Raw genomic sequence first — 16,139 nt, forward strand, 5'->3', positions numbered from 1 at the left:
TTGATTTCAACTCCCCCCGAATAGTCCTCTACTTGATCCATTTTATACTTTTCCAGAATGCTTTTGAGATTGCATTCTTCTTCTGGATCTGGGTAAGCGATTTTGGGGGTATTGTTTCCGAAGCCAATGGCGGCGGAGCAAGAAATTAGCTAGCAAGTTAACAGGATCTCATGGTTCCTTGTGTCTGCAGGTTCAATATGGCTTTGACTCCTGCATAATGGGACAAGTCCGTTACATTGTTCCGAGGCCTATTATTGGATATAACCCATGATCCAATTTGATTTCTATATCTTCAAATAGTTGCATGATATTAGCAGAACAAAATGTTCATCCGCTTTCTCACTTTTGCATGGGCGTATTCAGTGTGTTCATTCAGGTACTCTGCAATTACAGCACTCTGCCCCTATATGCCATAGTCGCTTAAATTTCTCCATTAAATTTCTTCCTCCAGTAAATTTCTTCAATTTCAGCACTCTACCCCTATATTCAGTGTGGATCATGGTCAATTTCATGATCTATACGTTCTTGTTGGTGTCACCACTGCAAATATTGTTTGTGGTTCTGTTGATTGCCATAAGTTGGCATTCCTAGGAACTTAATCCACAGTGACCTGTCTTGTGGTGTCTTGTGGTGCTGCATCTTCATATAATGGTTAGGTGGCTGACACTTCCATGGTACTGCTATTGGCTCGATCTCCGGTATGGGCAACACCACACCATTATCATGTTATTATTGTTAACATTCCGCATCCTGTTTGACCCAATTATCGATGCTCAGCTTCCGTGTTTCTCCTCTTTCTACCTTGCTTTTGTTGCCAGTGGTTCTCTTGGAGGTTTGATTGCCACTACACAACTAATTCCTTTTAGTATTGCAGGTGGTGGAGGAGCTTGGAAGAGCAACTTGCTTTGATGACTAGAAACAAAAAATTTTCTACTTTGGAGGAGCTTGGAGGGGAGCATGTTATGTACTTTTTGTGGAGAAAAATGTGGCATCTTGCCTTGGAATTAAAGTCATGTGTTGCATCCCAATAATTACTATTTGTACGTTCTATCCCCTTTCTATTAAGCGAAATGTTGTTTTCTAATAACTAGTCATTGTTGCGTTTATTTTCGTTTTGTTTAACTAAAATGAAATTAAAAAAAAATAACTTGTTAGAACCTGGAACCGACCCTAGAACCTGTGACAGGATAGGTTCCAGATTCCACGTTCCGACGGGTAAGTTCCAGATTCCAAAAATTGAGGAATCTGTACTCAAGGGTAAATTCTAGGGTCCAGGTGGAACCTGTGAGAAACCTGAAACCGCTCACCCCTACACCTGAAGCACGGTGTTGACTTGTATTTTGGATGGCTGTGGTTCACAAGTACAAATATTAACACTTCGTCGAATCGTCTCTATACTCGATAGAGATGATAAGACTTCAAGACATTCACAACCGATGTTGGCCTAGCCAGGAAAGCCTTGTAAATTTGGGAGCTTGACCTGGCGAGGCGTGCCTCTAGATCATTCGCAGGATAGGGTGCCGTCCTTTGCATCCCATCCTTCGTGGGAGACGCGTGCCGTCTGATCTGGTTGAGCAGCTCGCCAGCACTTTCTTGACTGTCTCTAGTAACGGCTTGTGCACGGAGCATCAAAAGAGTTCTCAAGTTGACCACATCCCTCTTGTGCCTGCCTTGCTTCTTGCCCCAGGCCTTCCCTCCATTCGGTGCTTTTGGTTGGCCAATCTGCATCATGTTCCGTAGAGCTTCACGAAGCTGCACTTCGCTTCCTTTACGATTGAGAACCATGTTGACTGGGTCCACCTTATGTGGGGCCCAGTTAGTACTTAAAACAAAAATAAACAAAACAAAAGAAAGTCAAAAGGTGAAAAAGAAAGAACAAAAGAGGGGCCGCTTCGTGTGTGTGTGCTCAAGTGAGAAGGAGAGAGAAAAACAGAGAGTGACTTTACCGAGAGCTCACCGAGAGTGCAGGGGAAGAAAAGAAAAAAAAAGGAGCGCATCTTCGCGGTCCGATTTCGAAGGCCAAACGTTGTCAAAATTGGCTCAAATTTTAGTATGTTGTTCGTGAGACCGGGGGCTACGAGTTGATCGGTTTCGTTCGTTGAGAATCTCCTCCGAACTCTCCATTCACGGTTAGGGTTTTCTTCTCCGTTTTATGTAAATCCACCTTCGCGGTGATGAAAATGATGTTGTAATGTTGATGTTGTGCCTCTAGTGTGTGACTAGAGAAGAACTTGGTGTATCCTACTATTCTTGGTGATTAGTGGAAGTTTTTGGGGCGGTCCGTGATTTTTTCCGCTTTGGGTTTCCACGTTAAATATTGGTGTCGATTGTTGCATTTGTTTCCTTATAATTACGAGCTTATATTGCTGGAATATAGTGGGTTGTTGGAATTAAATCGATTTTGGTCGGTTTAGTTTCGGGGGAGATATTGATCCTGGATTGGCTTGGTTCTTAGTGAATTGTTGCCGCGGTTCTCCCCAACAAAGTGGTATCAGAGCTAGCGTTGATATTCTAATATTGAATGGAGGAAACTAGTGGCACCATGTTTAAGTTAAATGCCTCGAATTACAACATTTGGAAGTCTCGAATGGAAGACATGTTATATTGCAAAGATTTATTTGATCCCATTGAGGGTGATGAGGCTAAAAGAGATAAGGAAGACAAAGAATGGGAGCGAATGAATCGGAAAACGATTGGGTTTATTCGACAATGGATTGATAATAGTGTGTTTCATCATGTAGCTCAAGAAACGAAAGCGGACACTTTGTGAAAGAAATTGCAACATCTCTATGAGAGGAGAACCCCACAAAATAAAGCTTTTCTAGTTAAAAGACTTGTGAACTTGAGATACAAGGAGGGAAGTAGCATGTCGGAACACTTGAGTGAATTTCAAGATGTTGTAAATCAATTGACAAATCTTGAGATTGACTTAGGTGATGAATTGCAAGCATGTCTATTGCTTGGTACTCTTCCCGATAGTTGGGATACTTTGGTTGTGGCATTAAACAACTTGGCTCCGTTTGGTGTGCTTTCTATGAGCATGGTCAAAGAAAGCCTATTCAATGAAGAAACAAGGACAAAAGGCTTGAATTATGCTTCTAAATCGGAGGCACTTGTCACAGAAAACAGGCGGAGAAATCAATCGAGAAACTTCCAGAATTTTGATAAAAGAGGCAAGTCAAGAGGAAGATCGAAGTCCAGGCCAAGGAGGAGTGTGAAGTGCTACAATTGTGGCAAGATGGGACATTATGCAAGAGAATGTAGGTTGCCAAAGAGAGAAAAATTCCATGATAGAAATGAAGATCGAAAGAAAGAAGAAAAGCAAGTTACAACGGCAGTGGCATCCGACGACGATATTGTGTTCATTTGTGATGACACTTGTGTGAACCTTACATGCCAAGACTCTGGTTGGGTTGTTGATTCCGAAGCTTCATTTCACGTCACCTCACGGCGTGACTATTTTACTTCTTATAACAGCAGTGATTTTGATTGTGTTAGGATGGGAAACAGTGGTGTTTCCAAGGTTATCGGCATGGGGGACATTCATTTGGAGACCGACGTTGGATGGAGTTTGCTTTTGAAAAATGTGAGACATGTTCCGGATATTCGACTTCACTTGATCTCCACAAGTGCCTTGGATGATGATGGTTATTGCAATATCTTCGGTGACGGCAAATGGAAATTGACCAAGGGTTCCATGATAGTGGCTACGGGTAAGAAGACATGCACTCTTTACACCATGCAAGCTAAGTTGGTCAAGGAAGATGTGAATGTAGTGGAGGACTCCTCAGTTGATCTATGGCATATGACACTCGGCCATCTTAGCGAGAAGGGGCTTGAAACTCTTGCGAGAAAGAATCTCCTACCATTGAAGGAGAAAAATCTGGAGGAATGTGCTCATTGTCTTAAAGGTAAGCAACATAGATTCTCATTTCATAGTTCTTCTCCACATACGAAATCAAATGTACTTGATTTAGTTCACACTGATGTTTGCTGCATGGATGCTAGAACACTTGGTGGTGCATTGTACTTTGTGACATTTATTGATGATTGTTCTAGAAAAGTATGGGCTGTTGCTTTGAAATCTAAAGATCAGGTGCTTGCAGCTTTCAAACAATTTCATGTTAATGTGAAAGAGAAACCGGGAAGAAGTTGAAATGTGTTCGAGCTGACAATGGTGGTGAATATAGAGGCCCGTTTGAACATTATTGCGGGATTATGGCATCAAGCTTGAGAAGACTGTTCCAAAAACACCACAACAAAATGGATTGGCGAAGAGAATGAACCGGACAATTAATGATCAGATTCGGTGTATGCTCTCTCATGCGAAATTGCATAAGTCATTTTGGGGTGAAGCGATGAGAACAGCAATAGACTTGATAAATCTTTCTCCATCAGTTCCTTTTAAGGGGGATGTTTCACAAAGAGTTTGGAGTGGGAAAGATGTTTCATATAATTACCTGAAAGTCTTTGGTTGCCGGGCATTTGTGCATGTTCCAAGAGATGAAAGGTCAAAGCTTGATGACAAGTCTAAACAGTGTATCTTCTTGGGTTATGGATATGAAGAGTTTGGCTACAGGTTATGGGATCCAGTTGCAAAGAAAATCATTAGAAGCCGAGATGTGGTATTCTTTGAACATCAAACCATTGAAGACATTGACAAGCTAGGGAGGCCAAAGAATGCAGCTCAACATTATGTTAGTTTCAGCCCAAGTCCTTCTACCGTATTGGATGGAAATCACGGGGGAGAAGTACATGGAAATCATGAAGATGGTGAATCCTTACAAAATGTTGATCCTTTAGATGAGACAGGTGAAATAGTTGAGCAAGAACAGCCAGTTGAGCCAGTGGAGCCAGTTGAGCAAGAACAGCCGGTCCTACCTCAGGTTAGAAGATCTGAAAGAGAACGTAGGCCTTCACAGAAATATCAGCCGCATGAGTATGTGTTACTCACCGATGCAGGAGAGCCAGAAACTTATGAAGAGGCTATGTCATGTGATCAAAAGAACGAGTGGTATGAAGCCATGCAAGAAGAGCTCAAATTATTGCATAAGAACCACACATTCGAATTGGTGAAGTTACCTAAAGGCAAAAGAACACTCACAAATAAGTGGGTGTACAAGTTGAAGACGGAAGAAAGAAGTTTGCAACCACGATACAAGGCTAGGCTTGTCGTGAAGGGCTTTCGTCAAAAGAAAATAATTGACTTTGAAGAAATATTTTCACCAGTTGTAAAAATGCCTTCTATTCGAGTTGTTCTTGGGTTGGCCGCCACCTTAAATTTATAAATTGAACAACTTGATGTAAAGACTACTTTTCTTCATGGAGACCTAGAGGAAGAAATATATATGGAGCAACCAGAGGGTTTTATAGTCGAAGGCAAGGAGCATCATGTATGTAGATTGAGAAAAAGTTTGTACGGTCTCAAGCAAGCGCCAAGGCAATGGTATATGAAGTTCGAATCATTCATGGAAGATCATGGGTATGGTAAGACCAACTCTGATTCTTGTGTTTTTATGAAAAGATTCTCGGATAATGATTTTCTTATCCTCCTACTCTATGTGGATGATATGTTGATTGTCAGATATGATGCTAAGAAAATCAAGAGTTTAAAAAATGAGTTGAGTATAGCTTTTGCAATGAAGGATTTAGGTCCGGCAAAGCAAATCCTTGGCATGAAAATTACTCGTGACAGGTTGAACAAGAAACTTTGGCTATCTCAAGAGAAGTACATTGACAAGGTGTTGGAAAGATTCAACATGAGCACATGTAAACCGGTAAGTACTCCACTTGCTAGTCCTTTCAAGTTGAGTAGTGACCAGTGTCCTACAAGTGAGAAAGAAAAGGAAGAGATGATGAAAATTCCTTATGCATCGGCTATGGGTAGTTTGATGTATGCCATGGTTTGTACAAGACCAGACATTGCTCATGCAGTTGGTGTTGTGAGTAGGTTTCTCTCAAATTCTGGTAAAGTGCATTGGGCTGCTGTTAAATGGATTTTGAGGTATCTTAGAGGCACTTCCAGATTCTATTTGTGTTATGGAAATGGAAAGCCTGAGTTGAGTGGCTATTCAAATGCGGACTATGCCGGTGATGTTGACTCTCGAAAATCCACATCGGGTTACATGAAGATTTTTGCAGGGGGAGCGGTTTCATGGCAGTCAAGATTGCAAAAGTTTGTTACTTTGTCTACAACTAAAGCGGAGTATATCTCTATTACCGAAGGAGGTAAAGAACTTTTGTGGATGCAGAAATTCCTACAAGAGTTGGGCTTAAAGCAAGAGAAGACCGTTATATATTGCGATAGCATGAGTGCTATCTATCTTAGCAAAAATCCGGTGTTGCATTCAAGATCGAAGCATATTGATGTGAAGTATCATTGGGTCCAAGAAAAATTAGAAGAGAAGCTCTTTCAACTCGAGAAAGTCCGTACCGACGACAATGGATCCGATATGATGACGAAAGCCTTGCTCGTGACGAAACTTGACTCTTGTAGAAGCAAAGCAGGCATGATGGATCTTCCCACATGAGGTGGAGGGGGAGATTTGTTGACTGGGTCCACCTTATGTGGGGCCCAGTTAGTACTTAAACCAAAAATAAACAAAACAAAAGAAAGTCAAAAGGTGAAAAAGAAAGAACAAAAGAGGGGCTACTTCGTGTGTGTGTGCCCAAGTGAGAAGGAGAGAGAAAAACAGAGAGTGACTTTACCGAGAGCTCACCGAGAGTGCAGGGGAAGAAAAGAAAAAAAAAGGAGCGCATCTTTGCGATCCGATTTCGAAGGCCAAATGTTGTCGGAATTGGCTCAAATTTTAGTATGTTGTTGTGAGACCGGGGGCTACAAGTTGATTGGTTTCGTTCGTTGAGAATCTCCTCCGAACTCTCCATTCACGGTTAGGGTTTTCTTCTCCGTTTTATGTAAATCCACCTTCGCGGTGATGAAAATGATGTTGTGATGTTGATGTTGTGCGTCTAGTGTGTGACTAGAGAAGAACTTGGTGTATCCTACTATTCTTGGTGATTAGTGGAAGTTTTTGGGGCGGTCCGTGGTTTTTCCCGCTTTGGGTTTCCAAGTTAAATATTGGTGTCGATTATTGCATTTGTTTCCTTATAATTGCGTGCTTATATTGCTGGAATATAGTGGGTTGTTGTTGGAATTAAGTCGATTTTGGTCAGTTTAGTTTCGGGGGAGATATTGATCCTGGATTGGCTTGGTTCTTGGTGAATTGTTGCCGCGGTTCTCCCCAACACAACACAATATCGAACATCTCCAACCTCACAGTTGATTCGGTGTAAACCAATGAATGCTTGCTCACCCTTCCATCTTCTAAGTTCACATCCTCCTGCAAAGAATTTTTCTTTCCTCTGTATCCTCCAAGGTCGGCAAACATGTTCTCGCTGTTCTCTAGTATTGAAACCAAACTTGTAGCCTGTTCTGTTGGTTCGATAAAGAAATATTCACCCCTCTCCGGATCAACTAGAATTTCATTTCCAAAAGCGCGCAACTGTGTCGCTTCCTCACATTACAGACTCACTTCCAATAAGTTCAGGCAAAGCAATGGCGCTAATTGGAGCTTCAGCACGTCCAGCGGTAGTGATGTCAACATTGACACCATCCCAAACATTCACCCAGATGGATTATTATGAGAAGGCTGAAGATTGGCTCTGAGGATCCCAGGTGCGGTACTAGCTACAGATCATATTGTTTTTCCCCCATCTGGTGCATTGTATTTCCTGTAAATCTTCTGAGCTCAGAAGATCATATCTTAGATTCCCTCTCGAGCAGCTCTTCTTCGTATTTAAAAGTACCCGTATACTAATTTATATTGTGTACATTTGTTCTTGGCATTTTAGAAACTCTCTTATATCATCTTATGAGGAAGCTATTCTGTCTGTCATGCAAATCAATAATTGATTTGAACTGCGAACTGTGAGTATTGGATGGCACGGAGCTTCTTGAAATACGGAAGGGGGAAAATTACGAGAAGTTAAGAAGGAGAAAAAAGAAAAAGAGCTGAACATGTAGCAGAGATTCTGGAAAGATATGCTAGTTCAACATGACACTACGCAATTCAATAATGATGTTTAATAGTAGCATTGCACGATTCATGTTGATGCTTTTTCCATCTAACAGTCCCAAGTCTGGGATTTTCCGCCATTATGCAATTTCTCTAGACCAAGTGTGACTTGTCTGCCTCTGACTTGCTTGGGGTGTTGAACTAAACGATGTGTGTGTAAACTAGCTCGAACATCGATTGACGATAAGACTCAAGACCAAAAGTTGCTCTGCATGGGGAAGAATTTGAGCAGGTTTGCTTTTCACAGGAGATGCTTGAAAGCATGTATCAAAACTTCAAAAATGAATGAATAGAAAATAAGCACGGTGTTTGGACCTCAGGACAGCCAACTCAAGGCAGAGATATCTCTGTAAACGACTCTGAGCTCATGAAAATCTCATCCGCATACCAAAAGAGGAGCAATGGACCCAGATTGGATCTCAAAACAAACCACACCACTGATGATTGCAGCAGGATTTTTAGAAAAAACCACGCTAGTGATGACTGTAGCAAGATTTTCCTCCATTGCAGACAACTTAATAGCTTCTCAGTTCACATGATTCCAAAACAAACCACAACAATAGTGATAATTGTAGCTTGATTTTCCTTGATTGTGGACACAACCTAAAAGCATCCCAGATCACGTAATCTTTGACCATGAAGATAATGAAAAACCACGGCAATATGCCTTGCGTTAAGAGTGACTCCTAGGCCACTGCTGGTGTAGAATCCAATATTTCTTTCATGTCCCGCTAAACTTGCAATCATTGTCAACATACTGCATAGAAACGTTTTGGTCATCCATTTTCATCAGACAATACAGTTCTGACAATTCAGTTCCCTCCAACTTGCGCAAAGATGCAGGGAAGCTAAGAGATTCAATTTCAAAACCACCGATTGTGAACCTTACCTTGCATATCTGGAAATGCCTTCTGACACTAAGATAGAAACAGTAAGAGCCCAAACAGACAAGCAGGACGTGAAAATCTTTTCTTATCTACTTTCGACGGGCAATTTATACATTCATCTCCAGGTCGATAGCGCATAGATAATCCTGCCCTTCCAGCCCTGCAATAGCCACTGCCCATCTTCTTCAATCTCAAAATCTTTATGGTAGTAAGATTTCAACCTGTCCTTTGCCAAGCTCACCAGATCCTTATCCAAGGGTAGCTGTCTAAAGCCGGCCCTCAGGTTTCGCACGTGTGACATTTTGTATGTCTCGGGCCTCTCAATCCTTTCCAAGCCTTCGCAGGCAATGACATTCATCACATGCCTCCCAAGTATCTCTCGCTCGAGCCGCAACCTCTCTGGGGTGTCACGAGGTATGGTCGCCTCGAACATGTCAAAGATAGCTGAAAATGGAAGAGTGCCTCCCGGAACCGCGAAACAAAAAAGGGGACACCATGGCCGCCATTTATGATTCCCTCAATGAAAACATCGGGATTCATCTTTTTTATCAGATTCAGTACAACATCACATGGACTCTCCGCCAGCACCGTGTCGTCAAGTATGTTATGTAATCTATTTATGCAGATCACGACAAGGATTTCATCGCTGTGGATATTTAGCTCCTCAACTTTAATGGCATCCCAATTTTTCGCTATAGCATTAAACTCGAATGGGACATTGAAAGTTTTGGCATAGCTCGCCAAGCGTCTTCCGGTTTCCTCAACGATTTCCTCTGGTTTAAATCCTGGTTGTGGCAGATCAATCCCAGTAATCCGAAGCTTAGGTGGTCCACCGGGGCTTGATGAGAGACGCTCTATAAGGCCAGGCCACCGGAAACCATAGAGGATTCCAAAATCAATGATGTGCAACTTGGGTGCCTCCCTGGCCATGTTCATTATCGTCTTGTTCGAGAAGAAATTGGAGAGCTTCCTAAATGGACATGCTGCGAGAAACAGATGATAAGCCTTCAAGACATCGACAACCGATGTAGGCCTAGCCATGAGAGCCTTGTATATCTGAGAGCCTGACCCGGCGAGGCGTGCCTCAAGACCATTCACAAAATAGTGTGCCATCCTTTGCATCCCGTCCCCTGTGGGAGACGCGTGCCTTCTGATCTGTTTGAGCAGCTCGCCTGCGCTTCCTCGACCACCCACGGTAACGGCTTGTGCACAACGTGTCAAAGGAGTTTTCAAGTCGACCACATCCCTCTTGTGCCTGCCTTGCTTCTTGCTGCGAGCCTTCCACTCGTTCAGTGCTTTCAGTTTGCCATTCTGCATCATGTTCCGTAAAGCTTCGCAAAGGGTAGCTTCGTTTCCTTTAGGATTGAGCAACACTATATCGAACATCTCCGACCTCACAGTTGATTCGGTGTAAACTGATAAATGCTTGCTCACCCTTCCTTCTTCCAAGTTCACATCCTCCTGAAAAGGATTTTTCTTTCCCCTGTATCCTCCAAGGTCCGCAAACGTGTTCTCATCGTTCTCTAGATTTGCAACCAAACTTGTAGGCTCTTCAGTTTGTTCGTCAAAGGAAAATTCACCCCTCTCCCGATCAACTAGAATTTCATTTCCAAAAGCGAGCGACTCTCTCGCTTCTTCACCATTGCCATTGAACTGCAAAACAGGCTCACTTCCAATTAGTTCAGGCAAAGAAGAGGCACTCACTGGAGATTCAGCACGTCCAGCGGTAGTGATACCATCATAGACACCACCCAATGACTGGCCAGTTGATGCTGAGACGGATTGAGACACCGTGGCGAGGACAGTATGCTCTCGTGATTCACAATTCGGCTCTGACTCAACCAAGTTAATCGCACTAGCGCTACTATTACACGAGCTCTCATTGGTTTGATTGGGTAACCGATGCTGATCTGCAGCTGGTGGATACCTCTCTCCAATGACATCGTAGAGTGATTTCTCGGCTTCCTCGAGCGCCGAGGCCTCGTGACACCCGATGCTCTTCTCTTCTATGTCTTCCTCCATAAGCATCTGGTTAATGTACTTGAGAGCTGCATCACTAAAATCGTAGTCCTCGGCTGGTTCCTTCCCGAGGTTAGCGCCCAAAGGAGGCGTGTATGTGTAGCTATAGGTGAAGTTATTGAACATGTCGTCGATCGTGAGCCTACTAACAAGATCATCATCTGGTAAAATCGAAAAGGCCGCATCATCACCATCATCGACTACATACCCATCAATGAAACTATTGAGTTCGTCTGGTGGTGGATCCATTTCTATACAATATGCTAGACTCAGAAGGACTCCAGAACATCAATTAGCTCAAAAGATCTTCAAAGAATTTGTACCAAAATTCATCGACTCGCTGTATAAACACAGAAATGATTCCCCAAAACCGTGACCGAAGCAAGCGTACAACTGGGTAAATATCTCGAAGCCTTTTTTATAGGAGCTAAAATCCGCAAAATGAAACAGCGAACGCAATTAGAGTAAGAAGTACAAGCTAATCTTGTTTGAAAATGAAACAGAACGAGATGGAAAACTACCCTTTTTGGACTCTCTCCGAGGAGCTGGGGGGATTCAGCAACATATGACTTTTTTCTTGAACCGATCAAATTTAGTTCCGAGAAAAGAGAAAAAGGAAAAACGATGTAAATCCTGGGTGAGAGAGAGGACAGCCAGTCGATTTCAGATTCCTCAGGATTATCCCGTGTGACAGTACTTCTCCCTGGTCAAACTGCGTAAGGGTGCAAAGGAATTGGAAATCGCCCGGACCGTTTGTAACTGAACCGGACCGGTCCAGAACTGGCAATCCCGTGAAGATTGGTCCGATTCTCAGTTCTAATTTACTAGAACCAGTGAGTACCAGTTCGGTTCCCGGTTCTAGGCGTGAAACTGCCCACCCGAACCGAACCGGTAATATATATATACATATATAAAAAATTTTAGAAAAATTTCAACCAAAAAAAGAAAGAAAACATTTTTAGAAAAATGAAAATCATAAAATCCCTAATCTAAAGCTCGACTCTCAACTCCCATCAACTCATGGCTACGCTTTTAGTCGTTCATCACCTCCTTCTCTCACTCTCGGTCACCTTCATTTGCGTAAAACTTGGTGGGACCGGTTCCATGGACCCACCTGGGAACCGGACCGGACTGGCAGTCCGGTTCTCGAGTGGATTCATGGAATCAACAGGCGGTTCCTAGTTCTAATTTCTCGAAATCGGTCCTTAGTGGGCGGTTTCCGGTTCCATGTCGGGAACTGCCCGTCCAGACCACGCTCAACCCTAAAACTATGTTCGTCCTCATGTCACCACCCATGAGTTTTTTTATTTTATTTTTGGTATTGACCCAAGAGTGTTTTTATATCCCATGAAAGGATACTCATCGCTTGTTTGCTGGTTGCCAAAGAAGAAAAAGGCCCTTCAGATCGTTAGCCCGACTATCAGTTGCGTGTGAGATTTAAGGGTCAAGTTTGATACAGTTATTTTAGGATTAATATTACGAAAAACCTTAAATTTGTACACATAATAAATTTATCCCCAACTAATTTTTTAACCACAAAAAATCTCAAACTGATACATCTGTGATAAATTTATCCTCTGTTAGTTTCCATTAAATTTTACCATCAAATTACTGAATTAGACGACACGTGATAGTTGACAAGTATATCAGTTTGAGGTATGCGTTTGTCACAGGTGTACCAATTCATGATTTTCTATGATATTAATCCAATTTAACAGAGGGTAAATTTGTCACAAGTGTATCAGTTTGGAGTTTTAGGTGGTCAAAAAATTAGTTTTTGGTAAATTTATCACAAATATGACAGTTTGGGATTTTTCATGATATTAACCCATTATTTTAACAATAGATATAAATGTGAAAAGGGATGTTATAGTCTTTTTAAAGTATTTGGCAAACTTTTCGCAATTATGGCAAGCACAGTTGGTTAAAGCCTCGAGTGATTTCTAATTCAAAATTTGAAAGTCACTCATTCGAATCTCACCAATTACGTGCAAACTGCTTTGGATCGAAGCTATTTACTTATGCGAAAGGTTTGAACTTCACCGGTTCATGAATCTCGCAAGGTGTTCCATGGCCTCCATATAGCTGGGACCCCACTTCTATTCCACTATAAGAAAAAAGAATAAAAAGTTTGCTTCTAGAGCCCCACTAAAATCACTTAAATACGTAAAAATTCCAATAAATAAATAAATAAATAAGCCTAGTCTCACACCACCTAAAACACCCAAGTATGCCAACACCTTCTCTCGCCGCCGGCCACCAACTCCGCCATCTCGGACCACCCCAAGGAAGCCGCTCGTCACTAGATCAGCCCCTTTCTACAATAAAGGTCACTGCGGGTTGTCACGAACTTGGATTGAGGTCACCATGCCATGGGGACCTCGGATGCATTCGCCATCAACGCACTTCTCTTGTTGCTATGCATGGTCATTCTTTTGCACAATCACATATTTGTCGATAATTTTCATTAAAAGAAAACTACTACTTAACATACTTTCTATTAAACCAAGATTATCACATATTCGGTGAAGTCAATAATAATTGCAACAAAAAACAGCACTTCTTCCAGCATATTTTCTTCATTGTGATTGATTTCTCTATTCTATAATTTATTTGTTTGTAAAATTTCTCTCAGTGCTGCAGTATTCCCTGGCCTTTTCTTTCTAGTGCCACCCGAAGTCACCGGTTGCACGTTCTGTCTGCCACTTCACGCCTGACGCCCATTTCATTCTGCAAAGTCACTTACGGCATTCCAATTATACAAATCAACGTTAGGGACAGTATGGCTTGGAGTTGGCGATGTCTTCTTAAATTGCGACCTGTTCTAACTTTGGTTATCCATAGCCCAGGGTATTGTTGCCGAGAAATTTATGATGAATTCAGACACGTGGGACCAGCTGTGGAGTGGTATAAGCTGATTTGGACTAGTGGAATAAACAAACACAATTTTATTGGCTAGCTTGTTTGCAGAAATAGACTACCGACAGTGGAAATTATTGGCCAATGGATGACTTCAGTTGATATCCAATGTAACTTTTGCAGGACCAGTATAGAAGACATAACACATTTATTCTTCCAATGTGAGTGGATAGGCATCATTTGGTGCAGTATCCTTGCACAATATGGGATTAGGCGTCCTCTAAAAGGATGGAATGAGGAACTTCAATGGATGATTAGGGCAACAAAAGGCAAAGACTTGGCGGCAAAACTCCTCAAGGTATCATTTCTAGCAACTATATATGGCATTTGGATGGAGCGCAAACATAGGCGATTTCAAAACAAATCATCTAACATCCATATTATTCTGGCTAATGTTCGTAAAATTGTAAGAGGTAGAGCTTTGCTCTTCCAAAAAATTAGACCTTCCCAGACAAATGTTGCTTTGGCTACTATATGGAGGCTTCCTACCTTCATCTTTTTGAACTATTAGCTCTATTGTAATGTTAGGGTATGCCCCTAAGCTGCTGTTCTTCATCTGCTTTATAATACTTACATTTTACATCAAAAAAAAAAGTCACTTACAAAATCACATCCAAAATACTTGCAAACAGATTGAACCCTTATTAGATTGTTGGAAAACATCCCAGTGAAATTTTGATGATCACCAAATTATCTTTGTTGCTAATGATTACAATGATGAATGCGGACAGTGAAACACGTTACTATTTTCAGTGATCCTACCTATTGGCAAAGACAAGATACCAGTCAAGATGGTGATCTTGAAAGTCTTTGGTACAGATGAAGTTGGAAGGATCATTTGATCCGGCCACTGTTAAGGCTATTAGTCTAAGAGTGGACGTAGGTATGGTTATAAGCCGAACCACTATATATCATTGTGTGATCTACTTACTTCACTCTAATTTTTTTTTTTGGTCAGATACTTCACTCTAATTTACTTACTAGCATCACACATACTGCTCGATTTGCAATATCATTTTGAGTGTCGATTGCTTGATATTCCGCAAAAGGTTTAATACATCAACACTCAACCTATTCATTCCCCCTTCTAGGTTGCTTTGTTGAGCCCAACAATTGGTGTCAGAGCTTCCTTGCTTGTCTATTGAAGTGTATTACTTTTGAGCATAAAGATCTGCTTATATAGCTAACCTAAAAAATGTCTTTGCTCCTGATTCTCTTACTCCTAAAGAGCCTCCTTATATCGATGGAACAAATTACGCATACTGGAAGCAGCGTATGCAAGCTTATCTAGAAGCAATTGATCTTCAGATGTGGTATGTGATTGAAAATGGTCCAGCAATTCTAGACAAAGCACCTGCTCGACGAGAAGTATAAGATCCAGCAGTTGTTGTAGCCGTTGCTACTGTTGAGCTTGAGGAAACTCAAAGAAGACAGGCTCTTGATGCTAAAGCAAGGCATCTTCTTTACTGCTCTCCTTCCCCTTCTGAGTTTAACCGAATCTATTCATGTGTTTCAGCTAAAGAAATATGGGTCGACTCCAAGTAACATTTGAAGGAACCGATTGTGTGCGAGAAACAAAGTTGAATATCCTCTTAGGAAACTATAAGTTGTTTAAGATGAAATCTGACGAGACGGTTACCAAAATGTTCACATGGTTCACTGTCATCACAAATGGTCTTGCCAACCATGGGAAGATCTTCACTAATGCTAAGAAAATGAACAAGATCCTAAGGTCACACTACTAAAGGAGTGGAGTCAAGTGCAGACCTTTGTTCGTGAGACCATGAGGATTCAAGCTATCCCTACGGATGAGCTAATTGGAATTCTAATGTCCTATGAGGCTAAACATCAAATTGAAGATCCAAGCTCAAAAGGTAAGAAAGTTATTGCTTCCACTTCTAATCACGGTGATGCAGGCGAATCTACAACATCATCTGATGATGATGAAGACATGGCTCTCTTCACAAGAAGGTTCAAAAGCATAATGAGAAAAGGAAGCAATTACAAAGGAAAGAGGCAAGCAAAATACTCAGACGAGAAGAAACACCACAAAGCCAAAGATGAGTCCAAATCAAAAGAAGTAGTCTGCTATAAATGTCGAAAGCCTGGACACATCAAGCCCGATTGTCCTCTTCAGAAAAAGAAGAAAGGAAAGTTTGAGAAGAAGAAGTGTGCACACAAGACTAAAACCTAGAGTGACACCAAGTGCGAAAGCAGCAATGAAGATGCTAATCACGCC

At 41.7% G+C, this 16,139-nt stretch overlaps 1 protein-coding gene and 1 pseudogene across 1 annotated transcript in view; both read right to left on the reverse strand.

The window, feature by feature from the left end:
* Positions 1-16,139, reverse strand: part of LOC115662691 (scarecrow-like protein 9) — a 93,308-nt gene that overhangs the window by 48,740 nt on the left and 28,429 nt on the right. The window lies entirely within an intron of this gene.
* On the reverse strand, positions 8,560-11,521 carry LOC130138670 (scarecrow-like protein 9; annotated as a pseudogene).

This window comes from Syzygium oleosum, unplaced genomic scaffold (genome assembly GCF_021117445.2).
Source record: "Syzygium oleosum isolate NSW1041296 unplaced genomic scaffold, Sole_v2.1 Sole_v2.07, whole genome shotgun sequence".
NCBI classification, from domain to species: domain Eukaryota; kingdom Viridiplantae; phylum Streptophyta; class Magnoliopsida; order Myrtales; family Myrtaceae; genus Syzygium; species Syzygium oleosum.